The following is a 9,931-nucleotide window of genomic DNA, read 5'->3' on the forward strand; positions in this document are numbered from 1 at the left end:
ATAATATTCATGAATAATTCATGCTACTGAATTATATTACAGATGTAAATATGAGTTAAATTCTTTGACTTTAAGTTCTTACAGATGACTATAAAGTATGTTATCTTAATAAAGTAATTTATTATTATCAGCACACTGTCAAAGCAGGTATTATATATGTTCTTACTTTCAGAGAGACTTATAAGAGTGTTCATTTCTAGCTATTCTCAAGATTCTCACAGAATGAATAGAGAAGCAAGTTCTTGATATAATATAAACTATACTATCTATGAATTCTGATAAATAGTATAAGAATTCACTATCTTCTTTATATGTTCTTGTATTTTTAGTCAGAAGTATTTTCTTATAAGTAACTTATGAGTTTTAGTATCTGTAAAATAATCTGTTAGAGAAGAGTTATAATATCTTTTAATAAGTTCTATACATAGAAACTTATTCATAGATATATAAATTCAGCTCTCTCTTTATAAGAAATTATTTAAGTTTCTTCAATTCTTTATTTCTGCAGGATTGATTTCTGTTATAAGTAGTTTTTAAATATACTGAGTATATTCATTCTTCAGTTGCAGTTCAGATAATCTGAATAGAAGATCTTATAAAGACTTATACTCTGTTATCTCTTATATCAGATCTTTCACAGTGCTTCTTAAAGTTTACAAACTCTTCTGATTATAGATACTCTTTTCAAGAATTCTCACAGAGATCTTCAGAGTGTTAACTCTCAGTGTTATAGAGAGTAGTTGTACAAACTTCTTCTCTCTCTTCTCTCTCTTCTCTTATAAGAGATTAAGAGACTCTTCAGTTAATCTCTTTATAACACTCAGTCTGAGCATTCTATAAAGCTTTTCTATCTTCTCTAGTCTCTCTGTATCTGTTATTCTGATCTTCTTAATATAGTCTGATCTGTGAGAGAATTCATCTGCTGAGTTCTTAGTTCTCTTGATATACTTTATCTTAAATCAGAACTCACTCAGTCTCTAAACTCAGTAGATCTGCTACTGCAAGAGTTTCTTGATTAAAGTAAACTATTATAAGCTATTATAATCAGTTCTAACAGTAATCACTGTTATAAGACTCTCAAAGTAGTGATATCAGTAGACTGGCCGCCGGGACCATGAATTTCACGTTTGATCCCATTTGGTCTGGTCCCATACATTTCTTGGCGTGAATCCCGCTGGGACTGGCTATCAAAAAAACATGTAAAGTGACTATATATCAGATCTTAAAATGGAATCATGACTTGAAAAAAATGAGAAAGTGATCTCATTTGGTCCCATTTAGTCTCATTCTTGGCATAAAGTTACTATTTTTAGACATTTTAAGGTTTTTTTTAGACTATTTTTAATTTTTTAAAAAGTAACGCTTTTTGGTAACACTCAAATGAGATTTAAAGTCATTTAAAGCAATAAAAATAATTTAAATTGAGAAGTGGAAATCATGGTCTCATTTGGAAAATGTGACAAGAGTAGACAGTAAGTCCCACTGGGACAGTATGGGACTACTATCTAATGTTAAAACCGTGTAATGAGATCAGTCGTATTGGTAATGAGACTATCAAAAAATCTGGTCCTGGTCTCAGACACGGTCACACGGTCAGTCTAGATATCAGTGATGAAAGAATTTCATTATTATAAGAAACTCTTGATTATAAATATTATAGTTAATCTCTATAAGTTGCATCTTCTGTGAGAAAAAGATCACTGAAACTCAGTTCTTATTTAACTGTAGTTATAAGATTATTTCTGAAATTGTAAAGAAGAAGATATCTGTCTTTAATCTGATTAAGAGTAAGAGATTAAAGTGAAATAGTATTACTGTATCTGTAAATATCTATTTCAATCTTATAAAGACTCTGTAAGCTTTTAAGATAAGAAAGTTCTTATAATTCTCTCTTCTTAATAATCTTTTCATTCTTTATTTACAGAATGACTTCTTCTTATTTTCACTCTTCAGTATGTCTGTAAGAATTAAGAAGATTCTTATAAATATAAAGATAAACTGTCTATCGCAATTCACAAAGCTCAGAAAGATCTAAATCTTATAAATACTAGTTAATTCTGATTATAATAGAATAGTCTTAACTTATAAAGATTTTATCTGAATATTATCTGCAGTGATTACATATTCTAGAAAATCAATTCAATAGATACTGAAGTTGCACTTTATAAGCTTAATATACAGTTCTATCTCATCTAAGATCTTTAATACACTTTATATATACTCAGTATGTTCTTCCTTCTTTATAAAGTACATCATCACATTATTTAGATATATTATTACAAAGATATTCAGATATATATAAAGTGTTTTATTAATAACAGACTGAAATGTTATAAGAGTATTAGTTAAATCAAAAGACATTACTAGATATTTAAATAATCTCAGTATAGTTCTAAAGACAGTCTTTTATTCATTCTCAGATTATATTCACAGTTATATATATATATTAATTACATTCAGTTATATGAATATAACAGCTCTCATAAGACAGTTAATTACATTCTCAATCAGAGATAGAAAATAGTGACTCTTTATTATCTTGAAGTTCAGATTACAGTAGTCTATATACAATCTGAGATCTTTATTCTTCTTCTTTATAAATATCACAGAGACTTTCACAGAGATCTGTAAAGATTAGATAAAGTTATTCTTCAGTTTCTTCTTTACATAGATCTGCAAGATCTCTGTCTTATAATGAAAGAGCTTATACATTAATTCTCAGAAGAATTTCTGCTCTTCTATTAAATTTATTATCAGATTTTTTTCTGATAAGAAGAAAGCTCAGCTGTCTTTACTGAACTGAACATCTCTATAAGATCTCAGTATTTCTCTGATATCTGAAGCTCAGTTTTCATGATCACAAAGTTCTCAGATATTTATAAAGTTATTATATAAATAAGCTTATCTTCTCTAATTAACTCTGTAGTATAAACTGATTCTATCTCTGTAAGTGAGTCTGTCAACACTGATCAGAAGTATAAACCTGACTTATAGACAGCTATGTATAGATTGTATCTTTAAAGTTATACAAGTCTTAAATATATATTATCTGTGATATCTGTAATAATTACAGTTTTTATCAATCTTCTTCAGATTTCAGAGAGATCTTATAATTCTGTAAGAAATCCCGCTCCTCGCGGATTCTTTACCCCTATTTCTATCTCTTGTGTAACCAATAGGGCTAGCGGCCCTTGGCTACACACAACTATATAGACTGAAGTTCACGAATACTATTCATAACTCAGCTTGAATGCTATTATACATTTAATCTCTACATTTTATCTTTCTACTGTGAATACTTCTAGTAGTTAACAGTACATATTATATCAAGCTGCAAACATCTGAATAATTGTCTGTAAGCACTTATTCTTACATTTCAAGCTCAGTCAGTCAGCAACTATCTATTATGACTGAAAGAACTAGAAACTTACATACTTCAATTCCTGTGAATTCTACTGCAGACACTCAGAAGCAGTCATCTGAATCATGAATAACTTTCATAAAAGAAGTTTCAGAGAACTTATCAATCACTCAAAGAACATCATTCTCTGTATCTGTGACAGAGAAACCCTCTGAATTCATAAATAAATCAATCTCAGTGAAGAACATTCTTGAGCATCTCTTATAAAACTAAGCTATTTTTCTACAAGAAATGCTTACTGTCTGCAAACACTCTTGAACTGAATCTCTAGACATAATCTTCAGAGACATCTGTGAGCTGAAAAGAAACTTTCTTAAGCTGTAATCACTTAAGATTACTTATTGAATCACAATCTATAAAAGCTTTTACAAGTTTGTATTTGAAATTGACTCACAAGCTCAGCTGTGTGATATGAAAGATAAAGAAGCTGTCATCTATATAATAACAGATCTCTATTACACTGAAGTCAAGAACTGGCTGAATTATCTGAAAAATGATCATGAGAGATCTCACTGATCTGTTCTTAAGACCTATCTAAAGAATAAGTTAAGAGACTCTGCAAGCTGAACAGAGAATATCTGAACTGTGATCATCAATATTAGAAAAAGAGATGAGAAATCTGATGAAGACTACTCACAGCACTTTATAAAATTATGATGTGAATTGAGATCTGTGAAAACAGAGCTCTGAAACAAGACCTGAATAATGATATTTATAAAGAGACTGAATAAAGATATGCAGAATAAGCTCATTGAGTAAGACTCTAAGTTCTTGACTCTGAAGAAACTAATAACTCTTATTCACTGCTTACAGATCACTGTGAGAGTCACAGATCTGTGAAGAGTGAATCACTGACTGACTCTGTGAGAGTCAGAATAACAGAGAACAGATTTATCAGAAAAAGATAATAAGATACAGAGAGATTCATATCTGACTACTGAGTAGAGAGAGAGAGTCTCATAAGCTTCTGTGAACAGAGTGTATAATAGAAAGATTAAGAAAAAGAGACTCTGTTTTATCTGTTCTAAATCAGAATATCTCTGCACAAACTATTCAGACAAATCAAAATAGGAATTTGAAAAGTCACAGACAGAGTCAGTAACAGCCTTCTTAAGAGTCTTGAAGCTGATATCTGAATCTGTTGCTTCTCTGATGAAAATGCTTACTCATAGAGAGAGACTGTGCTGTGATACTGCTGTCTCACAAGTATGAAAAGCATTGATAAACTCAGGATTTCAGGTCACTGTAATGTCTCTAAAGCTCATGAAATAAATGAGCTGAAAGATGGAGACTGAGAATCTGCTCTTGTAATAAGCAGAATATGAGAACTCAGATCTGAGAGCTGAGAGACTTACAAGAATCATCTTTGAATTGCAAGATCTCTCTGAAATCTGAAGAAGATTTACAGAAACTGTGATTATCACAGATATCACAGATGATATGTACTTAGAACTTATATAACTTCAAAGACACAATCTGTATATAGCTGTCTGTAAGTCAGGTTTATACTTCTGATCAGTGTTGACAGACTCACTCACAGAGATAGAATCAGTTGATGCTGTAGAGTTGATTAGAGAAGACAAGCTCATCTATATAATGACTTTATAAGTGTCTGAGAATCTTGCAGTTATGAAAACTGAGCTTCAGATATCAGAGAAATACTGAGATCTTGCAGAGATATTCAGCTCAGCTAAGGCAGCTGAGCTTCTCTCTCACTGTAAGAAGAATCTAGTAATAGATTTAATAGAAGAGTAGAAACTCTTCTGAGAATTAATCTATAAGCTCTCTCATTATAAGACAGAGGTCTTGCAGACCTATGTAGAGAAGAATCTGAAGAATGACTTTATCTGATCTTCACAGGTCTCTGCAGGAGCCTCTGTGATGTTTGTGAAGAAGAAGAATGAAGATCTCAGATTGTGTGTAGACTATCACAATCTGAACTTCAAGATAATAAAGAGCTGCTATTCTCTGTCTCTGATTGAGAATGTGATTAACTGTCTCACAGAAGCTGTTATATTCATACAACTGAATGTGATCAATGTATATACACAGCTGTGAATACAGTCTGAAAATGAATGAAAGACTGTCTTTAGAACTGCACTGAAATTGTTTGAATATCTAGTGATATCTTTTGATCTGACTAATATCTCTGTAGTATTTCAGTCTTTCATCAATAAAACACTTTGTGTATATCTGAATATCTTTGTGATAATATATCTGAATGATGTGATAATGTACTCTGTGAAGAAGAAAGAACACACTGAGTATATATAAAGTGTGTTGAAGACCTTAGATGAGACAGAACTGTATGTTAAGCTTACAAAGTGCAACTTCAGTACTCACTGAATTAATTTCCTAGAATATGTAATCACTGTAGATGATATTTAGATAAAATCTTCATAAGTTAAGACTATTCTATCATGACTGAAGTTAACTAGTATTCATGAGATTCAGATCTTTCTGAGCTTTGTGAATTTCTATAGATGATTTATCTTTATATTTATAAAAATCTTCTTAGCTCTTACAGACATGCTGAAGAATGAAAATAAGAAGAAGTTATCTCATGAACAGAGAATGAAAAGATTATTAAGAAGAAAGAACTGTGAGAACTTTCTTATCTCAGAAGCTCACAGAGTCTTTACAAGATTGAAACAGATATTCACAGATATAGTGATACTGTTTCACTTTGATCTCTTACTCTTAATTAGATTGAAGACAGATGTCTTCTTCTTTACAATTTCAGAAATAGTCTTACAACTATAGTCAAATGAGAACTGAGTTTCAGTGATCTTTTTCTCATGAAAGATGCAACCTGTAGAGATCAATTATGACATTTATGATCAGAAGCTTCTTATGATAGTGAAATTCTTCTATCACTGATATCTCTACTTTAAGAATCTTGTGACAGTGATTACTGTTAGAACTGATCATAACAGCTTATGATAGTTGAATTCAATCAAGAAACTCTCACAGCAGCAGATTTACTGAGCTCAGAGACTGAGTAAGTTCTGATTCAAGATAGAACATATTAAGAGAACTAAGAACTCAGTGAATGAACTCTCTCATAGATCAGACTATATTAATAAGATCAGAGTGACAGATATAGAGAGACTAGAGAAGATAGAAAAGCTTTGTAGAATGCTTAAACTGAGTGTTATAAAGAGATTGACTGAAGAGTCTCTCAATTCCTTATAAGAGAAGAGAGAGAAGAAAGAGAAGAAGTCTGTACAACTACTCTCTATAACACTGAGAGTCAACACTCTGAGAATCTCTGTGAGAATTCTTGAAGAGAGTATCTATAATCTGAAGAGTTTACAGGCTTTGAGAAGTATTACAGAAGACCTGATATAAGAAGAAACAGAGTATAAGTCTTTATAAGATCTTCTATTCAGATTGTCTGAACTGCAACTGAGAAATGAATATACTCAGTATATTCAGAAACTGCTTATAACAGGGATTAATCCTGCAGAAATAAAGAATTGAAGAGACTTAAATAGTCTCTTGTAAAGAGAGAACTGAATTTATATACCTGTGAATGAGTTTCTATGTGTAGAACTTATTAAAAGATATCATGACTCTTCTCTAGTGAGTCATTTTACAGATACTAGAACTTATAAGTTATTTATAAGAAAATACTTCTGACTGAAGATATAAGAACTTGTGAAGAAGATAGTGAATTCTTATACTGTTTATCAGAGTTTGTGAATAGTGTGATTCAGATTATATAAAGAACTTACTTCTCTACTTATTCTGTGAGAATCTTGAGAATAGTTAGAAATGAATGTTCTTGTAAGTCTCTCTGAAAGTAAGAACATATATAATGCCTGTTTTAATAGTATGCTGATGATAGTGAATTACTTTATTAAGATAACACACTTTATACTTATCTGTAAGAACTTGAAGTTAAAGAATTTAACTTATATCTTTGTCTGCAATGTGATTCAGTTGTATGAATTATCTATAAATATTGTCTTAGATAGAGAATCAATCTTTATAGAAGAGTTCTGATCTAATCTGATAACTATACTGAAGATCTTATAAGATCTAAGCATGACTTTTCATCAATAGATAGATAATCAGATAGAATATCTGATGAGTATATTGAAACAGTATCTGTGATACTTTGTCAATTACAATCAGAATGACTGAGTGTATTGATTATCACTTACAGAGTTTATATACAATAACTCAAAGCATGTCAGTACAGATAAAACCCTCTTTGAGATGCTCACTGAGACTCATCTGTAGATAATCTTGATAAACCTGTGAGAGTACACTATAGAGTGTGATGATATCTGTGAATGAGCTGAGAGAATTCAGAAGATTCAGGAGAAAGTCTGTAAATTCTTGAGAAAGACTTAAGAGTATCAGAAGAGATACTATGACTTCAAGTATATTATAAAGAGTTTCAAGAAAGATAATAGAGTCTGACTGAGTCTAGAAAACATCATTATATAAAGATCTAGCAAGAAGCTGAATCTCTTATGAATAGAGTCTTATAAGATTATGAAGAAAGTTAGCTCATAGTTCTACAGATTGAAACTGTTATCTGAGTTATAAATATACAATGTTTTTCATGTCTCTTTACTCTATAAATATAAGAAATTCTTAGAAGAGAATTCTATAACTTATTATTCTATCTGTGAAGCACTAGAGAGTGAAAGAGAATATCAGATCAAAGAGATTGTTAACTCAGAGAAGTAAGATTGTAAGCTCTAGTTTAAGGTTCAGTGACAAGAATATTCTGATAAGATAAATAAGTTCACTTAAGAATTATTCAGACAGATAAGACATCTATAGAAGCTGAGACATGACTTTCATATCATGAATTCTAATAAGTCAGAATGACACAGTCTTTGCTAAGAACCTGATTATGATAAAGATATTAACACTGTTATTTACAAACTTTAGTCTATAAGATAATGAGTTTCTACTGAGATGAACAGTCTGCAGTGTATGCAAGAGAAGAAGAAATTATATTCTCATTAAAGTTAAAAAAAAAAAAAAAAACAAGAAAATAAACAGGGCTGTGAACACAATTTAGAGATTAATAAAGAAAAAATAAAGAAAACTCACACTCACATTCTCAATATCTGTGATACTCAATTCTTTCACAACTATCAATTTCTCTCTTCAAAGAAGCAGAGAGCATCATGTCTGTGATACAGACAATTATTATATTTGATGTGAAGATCATCAGAAATGCACAGACTTCAGAGAAGCTGAATATCAGAGTGCACACAGTTGCAGTAGAATCTTGAAGAATGATTATCTACATATGTGATTAGATATCTCTTATGAAGCTGTGATCACTTCTTCAGTTGTGCTGAAGTATTCAGCTCAGAAATAATTGAGATATAAAGAGAGAGCTCATCTGTTCAGATCAACTTCTGTTGTGAATTCATGACATTTGTATTGTCTTGATTACCTGGATTTTACAGGTACCTGAAGACTCATCTTTCATTAATAATGAGATTATGGAAATGCGCTGCAGCGTGAGAATCATTGATAAGAAACCTAGACATATTTGCATATGCCTGGTCAGAGATTGTGCAGGCAGAGAGAAGGTGATCATAGGCCTGCAGAATCATAGAAGATACTGATAACACTAAGAGCTTTACAAGAACTGTCAGCTAGAATCTGTAAGAAATTACTTATGAGAAGACTTATAGCAAAGAGAGGAACTTCACTGCTTAAAGTCAGAAACTGATCTGAAAGAGGAATGAAATGAGCTGCTGGCTCAAAGATTGAGTATGATGACAGAGCTGAAGAGAATGAAGATATAATTATAAGCAGTAGTGCTCCTGCTTCATCAGCCAGCAAAAAGTGATTAGAGAAGTTATGAGAACACTTATAAGAAGCTCAGCAGTGACCAGACATTATTACAAAGATATTGAATTTGAAAAATTTTTATTCTTGAGAAGTTCTTGAATCAATATATGAATATTGTCAGAAATACTCTCTCTCTCTGTCATCTGAGTGAAAACACTTCACAGATGAATGAGAATACTCACAGTTTATAAGAATGAAAGCTGTTACAGAAAAAGAGAAGAGAAGATAAAGTTTCATAAATAGATCTGAGATATTTATACTACTCTAGAGAGATTTACTTACACTGTGAGTGATTCTGTGAAACAGTCAGATCACTCTAGTAAATAAGAGTGATTATGAATTGCAGGCCTGAATCTTTCTATATAACTATAAAGAATGATTACAGACTGTGAACATCTTAATTCTATAATTCTACAGAGTTAATGAAAGAATGAAAAATTCCTCACAATTCTACAGTATCAAAGAACAATGATTTATAAGAATGAGTGAAAGATTAACTCACAAATGTTTCTCTTTGATAAGAATGATCTCATAGAAATTGATTCATCTGTAAGATGAATCTGTGTAATGATCACACAAGAATCTCATAAAAATGATTGAGAGTTAACTGAAATTCTTTTATATGAAAGATGTGAGATGAATCTGTGTGATAGTCAGAGAAGAATCTGTAGATTATAA

This window comes from Blastomyces dermatitidis (genome assembly GCF_000003525.1).
Source record: "Blastomyces dermatitidis ER-3 genomic scaffold supercont1.3, whole genome shotgun sequence".
Lineage (NCBI taxonomy): Eukaryota > Fungi > Ascomycota > Eurotiomycetes > Onygenales > Ajellomycetaceae > Blastomyces > Blastomyces dermatitidis.